At 41.4% G+C, this 10,133-nt stretch overlaps 1 protein-coding gene across 1 annotated transcript in view; it reads left to right on the top strand.

Annotated features, from left to right (window-relative positions):
- Positions 1–10,133, top strand: part of NPSR1 (neuropeptide S receptor 1) — a 62,725-nt gene that overhangs the window by 6,414 nt on the left and 46,178 nt on the right. The window lies entirely within an intron of this gene.

The raw sequence follows: 10,133 nt of genomic DNA, 5'->3' as shown, positions 1-10,133 counted from the left end.
GCGGGGTGTCTGTGAAGGCGGGGTGGGTGTTGGGCCACTACACAGATTGACCCCAGAGCCTGTGTGCTCGGGTGCAGACAGAGCACACAAGCTGTTTCTGCTTGGAAAATGCAGGTGTAACCTATCTTATCAAGGCAGTCTTAGGAAAACGTGATCTAAACTGATAAACGAAGACTAGGGAGTGACACCTGTGTTAATGGCTTTTTAATGATTTTACCCAATGACAGCTGTGTAGGGTATCTCACATGCTGCTCAAACTACATGAGCATGCACTGGTGTCTTCTTTCCCTCCCAAGCTGCAGAAGGACAGCCAGTACCCACTGCAGGTAGTGTCTGTGTTATACTGTGGTGGCAATGTGACAAAAGTAAAATAACGTGCTGTAGAGCATTTCAGTGCCAGAAAGTCCTGTTACAGGCTAAGTTGTGAGTGCTTCTCTTTCAGAAAAATTTGAGCTTCTGTCTGTTCCTCTGCTTAACAACTAAACCCTGCACAGTTTCAGATTAGAAAGTTTTTTGCCAGTTCAGGTTTTTGTTGATTTTTTTGGGGAGGGAGTGGGGAGTGTTTGGTTGATTTATTTTAGCTCAAAAATGGAGCATTTCCTCCACTTAGAGGAATGCAGATTCTCTTCTGGTAGTCGTTACTACAGAAGTGCCAGCTGCTTACCAAAGCTTTGCTAATGAAGTCTGATTTGGGGCCGTGTGAGCTAACTAAAGTGACTCTTGGCATACAGAATGGCAGCTTTTGGGGCAGGACTGGGTGTATGCATTGTATCCATGCGCCATTCAGCATGCAAGAGGAGCTGGCGCTCCCCGTGGCAAAGGCACGGCCTCATTCCCACAGATATTTAGGTCTTGCTGCTGTGTTATGGCAAATTGTTTCTGAAAACCCAGACCATCTTTCTTCCTGGGTGCCTTTCTATGAGGTATCCAGGTAGGTTACTGTCTTAAACTACAAGGAATTCTGCTGGCTATTTCAGCACCTAATTCAGAACAGATGTGCAAATTGGTATTAATTACAGCTCCAACTTCCCAGGCCAAAGGAGAGTTCCTTACATCCCTTAACAATCTCCTCCATATGTGCTTAATCCATGTGTAAAAGGGCTCTAAGTGAGCATCAACTGCACCTGCCAAATACAGTAGTCCAGAAAGAGCAGAAGTCATCTGAACACCTGTGGCCTTCCTCCACTTTAGGACCTTCTTAACTCTGCAAACCTGACAAGGTACAAACCAGAAACTTGCCTGGAGAAGAGCTGGAATCTCAGAATAGGTTTGGCCTGTTTTCAGTAAGGTTTGGGGGGCTCTGTCAGGGCTGGAGGAAGCATTTCCTCAGGCACTCAACAGCCCAGAAGCTTCCACAATGGTAGGAGCTTGTGCTTGTCCTCAGAAAGATTGGGTAGGGATCATCTTTATTTTAAGAGCTCTGCTGAGAAAGGAGATGCCCTACTTTTATTCAGGAAAATAAAGGTTGGAGTGCTCAAAACTCCAGTTGCTATTCCTTTTCAGGGGGACTGTGTTCCCACCATAATTTCCTACCTCCCAGCAGAGCAGAGGTACTTTTTGTTTCCTGCTGTGTAGAGTTGAGTCCTCACCTGTTGAGCAGGACACAAAGGTTTTGTTGTTTACACCCAAAGTTGCTGGGAACACCAATATCTCCCCTGCCAGTTGGGAACCCCAACCACTTGTCCAAATGTTGACAGGACCCTGCCTCTGGCCCCATAAGCCCTGGCCCCTGTGCCATGCAGCATTAGCACAGCAGTGACACTGAAGTGTTACAGCCCTCACGAGGAACTGCGTGCCTGTCAAAACCATCACAAATTATTTTAAACGTGTGTATGTGTCTTTGACTGTCCTCCCCCCACATGGTAGCATTCCCTGTATCTGTGTGTTTTAGCCCCTATAGTTCAGATATTAAACAGGACAGCACAGCCTAGCTCAATTAAGCACAGCTCTAATAACTTGGGCTCCTTATCCATGGAGCTAATGCTCTTTACAAAGGTTGGGGTTTACCACCTATAGCAAAGAGCTGGGGAGACCAGCATGTCGAGAGGTTTTGTAGGAGTATCCTGTTGCATGGATTTGACTCCAGGTGTTCTCAGAGACTGCTGAAGTCACAGTCTGATGTCCCTATCCTTTCATCCAAATGTAGGAGTCGCTTTATCTCCTGAAAAGCATTTGCTTATGCTATTGCTCATTCTGATTTTCAAGCAAATATCACAGAGCATCCAATCATTGAATACATAATAGGAAAATAATAATGGGTGCTGTCAAATTTCTGGAGTAATCTCTGCAAATGCAATCACACATTTTAGAAAATAGACATATCAAATAATTCAGAGGTAACTTTGCAATCTTTCAGTGGGGGGAGAGGAGGAGGATTAAGTTGACACAAATAAGGTGTCAGGGACTCCTGAACACAGCCTCTGCAATATGCTGTAATGACTGTTGCTATTCCTGAGATGCTGTGCTGAGAATGATCTCCTCGGGAAACTGCTGCTGCAGTGCTGTTGGCCAGGCTGGCCTTATCCAGCAGCTTAAATGCAACACAGAAGTGATCTGGCAGTATGACAGCCCAACTGGGAGCAGCTCTGAGCCAACAGATTTGGGCTGTTCTACACTAGCAACCTTCATACTACTGTCCCTGTGCTCCACACAGGCACATGGTTTGCACCTGTCTGCCTCTCCTATATAAATATGCCTAGAAAGTATAATTTTTTTACATTTTTTGAGATATTTTAATTTTACAGATTAGGCATACTTAAAATCATTTTAAGTGATTAAGAAAAACAGCACTTTACAGTTTTAAATAGAGCTGTCAAAATCATACAATTATGGATGGACCTTTGAGTGACCTAATATCTTTCCACTTTTTGAAAATACTCTACGAAATAAACAGATAGATACACCAGTAAAAATTTATGTTTCCTGATGACATTTAAATCAGGAATTTCTGTCTAATTCTGTGAAAGTTTCCTAGAGTAAAACATCCTGCAGTAACTGAAGAGTACTGCCCGCATTTATTATCTGTCTTATACCAAATCACAGCAGAATGGCAAATAAGAACTATTTGGTAATAGAATTGAATTAGTCACATTTGTTACTGACTGTCACCGTCACACCTATGGAGAATTTTGGGGCAGGGTGGGGGCTTGTTCAGCTGTTGAGGTTGGAAAGATCACTGCAATTAGCATGCACTAGATTGTGTGCACTGAAGGAACCCTGCTCATCCATTGTGGTGATGTCAGAGCTAAGAAATAGGTTTTTTTAAAAAGCAGACATTCACAAAATAATAATGATAATAATAATATATATATACAGCTTTGCTAGATTTCAAAAAGATGAGAAAGTAATCTTAATAACAAAATTAACCCTTTCCATGAGAAAGTGTCCTGATTTAGTGAATAGACTTTCTCAGCTTGTCTGTTTCCACAAGTCTACAAGGAAGAAAATGTTATAGATCTTTCCTCTACGTAATGCATGAACATTCCACACTATGAGTGGAATACCAAATCGACACAAACTCATGAAAAACTGCCTCTCAAGTTCGACAGAACAGAAAAAAATCAACTCATGTTCCTTCCAGCTCTGTGTTTTTTCCAACGATAAGGACTCCTTGGGAAGTGACTGTTGCCAGCACCTTTGATATGTTGGAAGGTTTCTTGTGGCAATGCATCCCAGCATCGCCAGAATGTCCCATAACCTTGTGCTGGGAGGATAACCCAGGTAGTCAATTAGAAAGCAGCTCAGTGAGGCAGCCTCTGCACAGGGGATAGGAGGGCCATCAAGCACAACCAGTAGTGTTTAAATGAGAAAACAGCAGTCCCAGAGTCAAACCTGGGGCTGAACTAGTGTTTATGCACTTTGAATCAGGCTCCATCCCAGGCCATGCTAATTAAAAAAAAAAAAAAAAAGAACTCCTAGAGGTCTTGTTGCCTGCCCAAAGGTGTTTCTCTCAAATTCAATCATAATGGAAGCACTTTCAAAGACAAAATACAAAACTCAGCTTTGAACTTTCTTTTTTACCTTTCTTACCTTCACATGAGTTTTCCCTGGGCTTTTAGGTGTCAATCAAATTGTCTTCCCAAAATTTTCAGGAACATCTTGTGTGAACTCTGTGTAGAAACATCTTCTCAGTTTTGCCTTGCTGGATGGAGAACCTTCTTTTGAAACATATTTGTATTACAGGGGTGGACAGTACAGCTTCCCGCTGCTTGTGACAGCTAAGGCAGAAGATTTCAGTGACCTTCACAGTGTTTTGAGCATGTTTCTTTCCTATTGAGACAAGGCCTACCAGGAAATGAATCAAGAATATTTCAGCCTTTTTTTTCAGCTTTTCTTTCCTTGAGCATTAAAAGATGACTTGAATTACTCATCTGAATCTTCACATTCAGGTGATTAGCATTTGCTGTGTGAAGATTGATTCTAGCCCAAGTATTCTGTTTGTTGTGCCTGTTCTTGTAAGATATTTGGTGCCCCTTAGTTTTTTCCTTCTTGAAAGTCAGAATTACTGTCTACAACTAAAGTATATGCAATGCACCTGCAGCTTTTCTTCAAGCAGATTGCTGTTAGGTTGTGGGGTTTTTTCACAACCCAACTTCCACAGAAAGTTTCAACACAAGAAGAAATATGGATGTTTCCTTGGCAGTTTAGTCAAGTTTGTTCTCTTTTTGTGTATTAAAGAACCTTTATTTTGTAGGTGGTAAGCATAACCATAGTCATGACCCTTTCAGCGGCATCACACTTCATTTCTGAAAGCCCACAATTTAAGCTGGTCACACTTGGCAGAAATTCTTCATCTCAGGACTCCAAATAAGTGTAAGAAAAATGCCTTCTTAAAGAAAAATGCCATCTTATGCTTTTAAAGTCCTTTTTCCTAAGACTTTTATGTTTGTGCCATTTCTATGCCAGTAGCCTTTACACCCATACTCTTTACTTGCAGAGTAAATTTTAATTTACATAAAGATTCCCAGAAAGATCTGAGCTGTTCATGCTTCTGTGATAAAATAAATAATATGCAATGTGTGCAAACTATTCATCTGATTATGTGTGTGTGTGCGTACCTTTCAGTTTTAAGAATATTCCTTAAGAAAATAGGTCTTATGCACTCTTGTGTGTGTGCATAATAGTTCAAGTAGAGAAGAACTTCTTGAGGTCACCTGAACCAACCACTTGAAAGCAAATTCAAACTGCGCCAGATTTCTCAGGGCAGTGTCTATTCAAATATCTCTGGGGATGGAAATCCCACAGCCTCTCTGAGTTCACATCCCAGTGCTTGACCACCCTCATGAAGAACACTTTTTTCCTAATGTCTTATCAAGATGTCCCATGTTGAAACCTTTGTTTGTGGACTCTTGCCCTTTCTTAGTGCACATCTGAGAAGATTCTGGCTCCATCTTCTCTGCACTCGCCTGCTAGATAATTGTAGGTAGCTCTTAGGCCCCAGACAGCTCCTCTAGGGTTTCTGCTGTGGAGGAATCTGGCAGTATGGAAAAGAGGTGTTTCATTATTTTTTCTTTGTTTATTTATTTAAAAATTCTATGAATTAAATCAGAGGTTTAGCCAGTGCCTTTAAAACTCCCTAACTGGGTTAATGAGTGTATTTCTATGATTCCTTTCAGTGTTGCACTCCAAAGTGCAATTTGCCTTAGAGATAAGCTGATTAAAAATCCCTGATGGAAATCAGTCAAACTGCATAACACCTGTCTGCCTCTGGAAAATTAATCTTCCTGGTTTGGGTGGATTTTGGGTTTTTGTTCGTGGTGTTGGATTTTTGTTGGTGGGGTTTTTTTTGTTTGGTTTAGGGTTTTTTTGGTTGTTGTTTGTGGTTTTTTTCTAAGGGTTTTAAGTTCCCATCCTAAATGGGGGATGTTAAAATAGCAAATCTGTCCTGAGCATTTTCAGTTGTCAATGTTCAAAACTCCAGTCTTTTACAGCAGCATCAAAAAAAAAAAAAAAAAGCTAATCTAGACTACTCCATTTTTCCACATGGTCTGCAATTAATGTGATTATTTTAGAGAGCGAGAAAAGATTTTTCTATTTGTTTTTCCCTTCTTCAAGAAAGTGAAATGCAATCTACTGGTGGTGAACCTGACCATGAGTATGATAGTTACCCAGTTCAACAAAGGGACTTATATATTCTTCTTGTGTGTTAAGAACACTCTTACAAAATTTTTGGCTTGCTCCATGATTGTAGCTCTCTTACAATCTCAATTGCTGCTATGCTAACCCCACAATTTTTAAAACATACCAAAGGCAAGATCATTTGTGTATTCCCAGAGTTTATCAGCCGTCAACAAATACCTGTTCAGAGACTTAAGCTGCTACTGGCTTGTGATATGAGGGATCAATGCCTCTTCTTCACCCGAGACCAATACCATTGTGCAGGAAGACACCAGGTCAGCAGGGCCATGAATTTACCACAGACGTGCTGTCCTCATATTAAGAGGCCAGTCAGCCATTCCATGCATGGAGTATTTCTCCCTCTCTTTTTCTATTTGTTCATTTCTTACCTGGAAACCTACTTTTTCCAGCTTGTTTCCCAAGCAGCCTCAGCAGCTAGAGCTAAACTGTTTTAGGATTGGGTCCCTGTTCAAGTACAAATAAGTTTTGTCCATTGATAGTTGAACCTCTTCTTCTATTAGGCAACTTCTCTAATATCAGACAAAGACTTTTGCACCTCAAGACATAAGGAACAGCACCTCCACTGGAATGGGCTATCAGGTATATCACTGTTCCAGTCACAGCTGGTGCTCCCCACCAGAAGGGATACAAATCCTGAGAGATTACAAAGCAAGGAAGTTGATTGGGAAGAACTGGAAGGAGGGATGGCATTGTGGTACCAAAATGCCACCCAACATCTCCAAAATGATTTAACTATGGTCTTGATTAAAGGGGTTTGCAGGGGTGATCTTTGCCTCAAATACAAAGCAGAATACACCTCTTGCTAGACTTACCCCAGCCTCTGGATTCAGAAATTTTATCAGAGAAACAAAATGACAAGCCTCTTTTATAGCCAAAGGAAAATGCACACACTTCAGACAGGTTCTCAGGCTTACATTTCACCCATGAAGAGGCATTTTCTTCATTGACTTCACCTGGTTTTAATCATAGAGCAACTTAGCAAAGCACAAATATGTGCTCTGGATGTCAAGCACCTCCATGCTCCAAACACAGCAGCCTTGTGGGACAGCAGCATGTGCAATGGCTCTGGTCAAGTCAAGGAAATCCTCTTGACTTTCATTTGTTGGTGACCTTAATAATGTCAACAACATCTCTAACCTGAAATAACTGCTTTATGACACTAGTCTCTCATGGTATTCTCGTGTAGTGTAGTTATCAATGCCCATTGCAAAAGAAACCCTTGTCCACAGAGATTTGGGAGATATTATTATCTTGCTTTCTATCAGAATGCTTCTGATGGTTGCACAACATGCTATTGAAAAATGTTTTCTGTAGATTACCTTGTCCAGGACTGTTACTAAGAAATGACTTTTGTTTGATGAATGAACAAGACATAAAATTAAACACTTCTATGTCTAAGCAACCTGAACATGATAAATAAAACTAGAGAAAATTCAGCTGAAGTGAAATTCAAGGATACATCAGCTATCTCTCTAATCTAATAACTATTTTTAAGACCTTCACAGATGGAAGTTTTACTGGCTCAATCAATCTCTCTATCTATGATATCTTTTTAAGTCTTTTTTTTCTTTTTAAATTTTCATCGTGAATTCTGTGCTGTAGTTTTGATTTTTGTCCGGTCTGCAGTGGATCTAAAGAAAAGATTAGTCCTTTCCTTTTCTACATCAGTCTTTTTGTGTCCTCAAGGCTATGTTCATCTTTTCCTGCAGATGGCTTTTCCTGGATTTAGCAACTTGATTCATTCAGTCATTTTGCCTGACTATATCCTTTATGTCAACTCATTGCTGTGTGTCCCTCTTGAAGCACTGTGCCCAGGAGTGGGCATGGCCCAGTGGAAGGATTAGAGCAGAGGCACATGAGCGTGGTGTTGATCCCAAAGTGGTGGTGGCTGTTGCTGTCATGGTAGGGTGATGTCATGATGTTCTGGGGCACTTTGCATGTGCGCTGTGTGTGAGGGTTGACATTTTGAAGGCTGGTCCAACCAAGTGTGATTACACTCACTACACTGTAGTCCTGCACTTCTACTTTGTTGGACAGCATCTTTCTTTTTTCCCACTACGTGTTTCCAATTCATGAAGATAATTTTGAATTCTAATCCTAGCCTCTGCAAAGGCCTTTATCACAGTGGGCATCCCATTAATAACCATGGAATTTTTCATTTTGCAAGTTAACATAGACTGAGAGAGGCTGCAGTGATTTAAGTTGCCTATTTTTATGGCTCCTTAATCCCCAGGAATGAGATATTTTTCCCTTTTGTCTGAATGGCAGCTCCCACAAATAGATTAATAGAAATTTTGGCTTTATTTCTTTGTCTACAGCCTTTCAGACTTACCTCTATTTTCAGCGTTTGCATCTTTTAAGTTATCTTTGCAGTCTGGTTTAAATTCTGGAGTCTAAAATTGCTTAAAAAGCATTGCTTTTAAATTGGTAGAAGGGATTTAAACTGACCATTTGTGCTGTGCTCCCGTGGTGGGGAAACATCTTTCTAACAAGATCTCTGTTGCTCCATAGCTATTTCTTCTGTGGGAATCATAAGAAGGTTTGAATGTCAGATCCTTGTTCTGTTCCTATCCATATCAGTATAACACATGAATATAGAATTCCTTTCAAGATAATGCTCTTCTGATTTTACACCAAAGAAAATGGGAACAAGTCTAGTCCCTTATTTTCTTCAGGTTTTCTGAAATGGAAAAAACAAAACAAACCCTGAGGAGAAATCACTGATTTCAAGGAAAAAAATTATGTGAAATCTTATGTTTTATGATTTTATTGTCTTCCAAAAAGATATTTCCTTCCAATTCCTGTACTAAGAACAGCACCCCCATAAAAATAGCTTCGCCTATCTCTGTCACACATTTTGAAGGAAATTTGTTTCCAAGAAATTCAAGAGATTTGCAGATACCCCAAAAAGGTGGTTTTTATTTTTTAATCTAAAAGTATCTAGCTCACACAAGTTGTCTCATCTAGGTCACTCTATAATCAGTGGAGACAGCCCATCCCAAAGTAGGTGAGATGAGTGGTGACTCATCTCTGAGACACTGCTATTACCTAGACAATACTATGACAATTTAGAATAGTTCTGTCTCTTTGGAACTTTAAAGTTAGGTGAGATGACATGAATGGTAGATTATGCTGGTGAAAATCATCATGCTGTGAAAAGTGAAATCCTTTCAACACAGCCTTCATTGTTTGCTTAAAATGATCACTGGGCTCAGGCACAGAGTACAACCTCAAATTGCTCCTCATCAGGTCTTGCTTGCCCTGCATGACCACATAATCCACAAGGTAGTGTGGCTCCGTACCTGGAGGAAAGCAGACGCTGGTTCCCAGGAGCGGCTGCCCAGGGGGACGATGGGAGGGACGAGGAGGGACCATGACTCCTGGCCAGGAGGGGGCTGAGAGTTGAGGAGGCATGAGGCTAGTTACAAAGCAGAAAGCTCCGTGTCCCTGCTCCCTTACTTTCATTCCACCTTCCCTCCCCACGCTCACAGTGAGCTATTTTATTTGCAAGCAGAAGGAACTCTGTTTTCTGCTCACCCACAGTGGCTTCCAAATGCTTTTAATGAGTATCCTCTTCTGCTCTACCAGAAGGCTGCTTCTACTAACCCAGTCAGGTAAGTGGGGTCTCACTTACAGCATCCTTCCCCCAACCTGCTCAGGACAGGTCCTTGGGGTCACATCTGTAGGGCCAGCACCTGGCACCCCTCCTCACCTGCATCCCTCGCCTGCCTCCTCCATTTTCCTCTAACTCCCATGTTATGGGTTTGCTGTCTGGAACTGGAAGATCCCAAATGACTGCACTGACGTAACATAAAACTCACCCCAGTTACGAGGATGTAAAGATTGGGTGTGCACTCACCAAACAAGCAAACGTGGACACACACCCTGTTGATCTTGCAGCCAGAGCATCCTGATGCTTTGAGAGCACGAATAGCTTTCTTGCTTTGTTTTCTTTGTACACACACCACTAGGGGACGTTTTGTCATCACGTTTCA

This window comes from Corvus brachyrhynchos, unplaced genomic scaffold (assembly GCF_000691975.1).
Source record: "Corvus brachyrhynchos isolate BGI_N302 unplaced genomic scaffold, ASM69197v1 scaffold94, whole genome shotgun sequence".
In the NCBI taxonomy this organism is placed as follows: domain Eukaryota; kingdom Metazoa; phylum Chordata; class Aves; order Passeriformes; family Corvidae; genus Corvus; species Corvus brachyrhynchos.
Note: the sequence above shows the minus strand (reverse complement) of the source record. Positions and strands in the feature narration are given on the sequence as shown.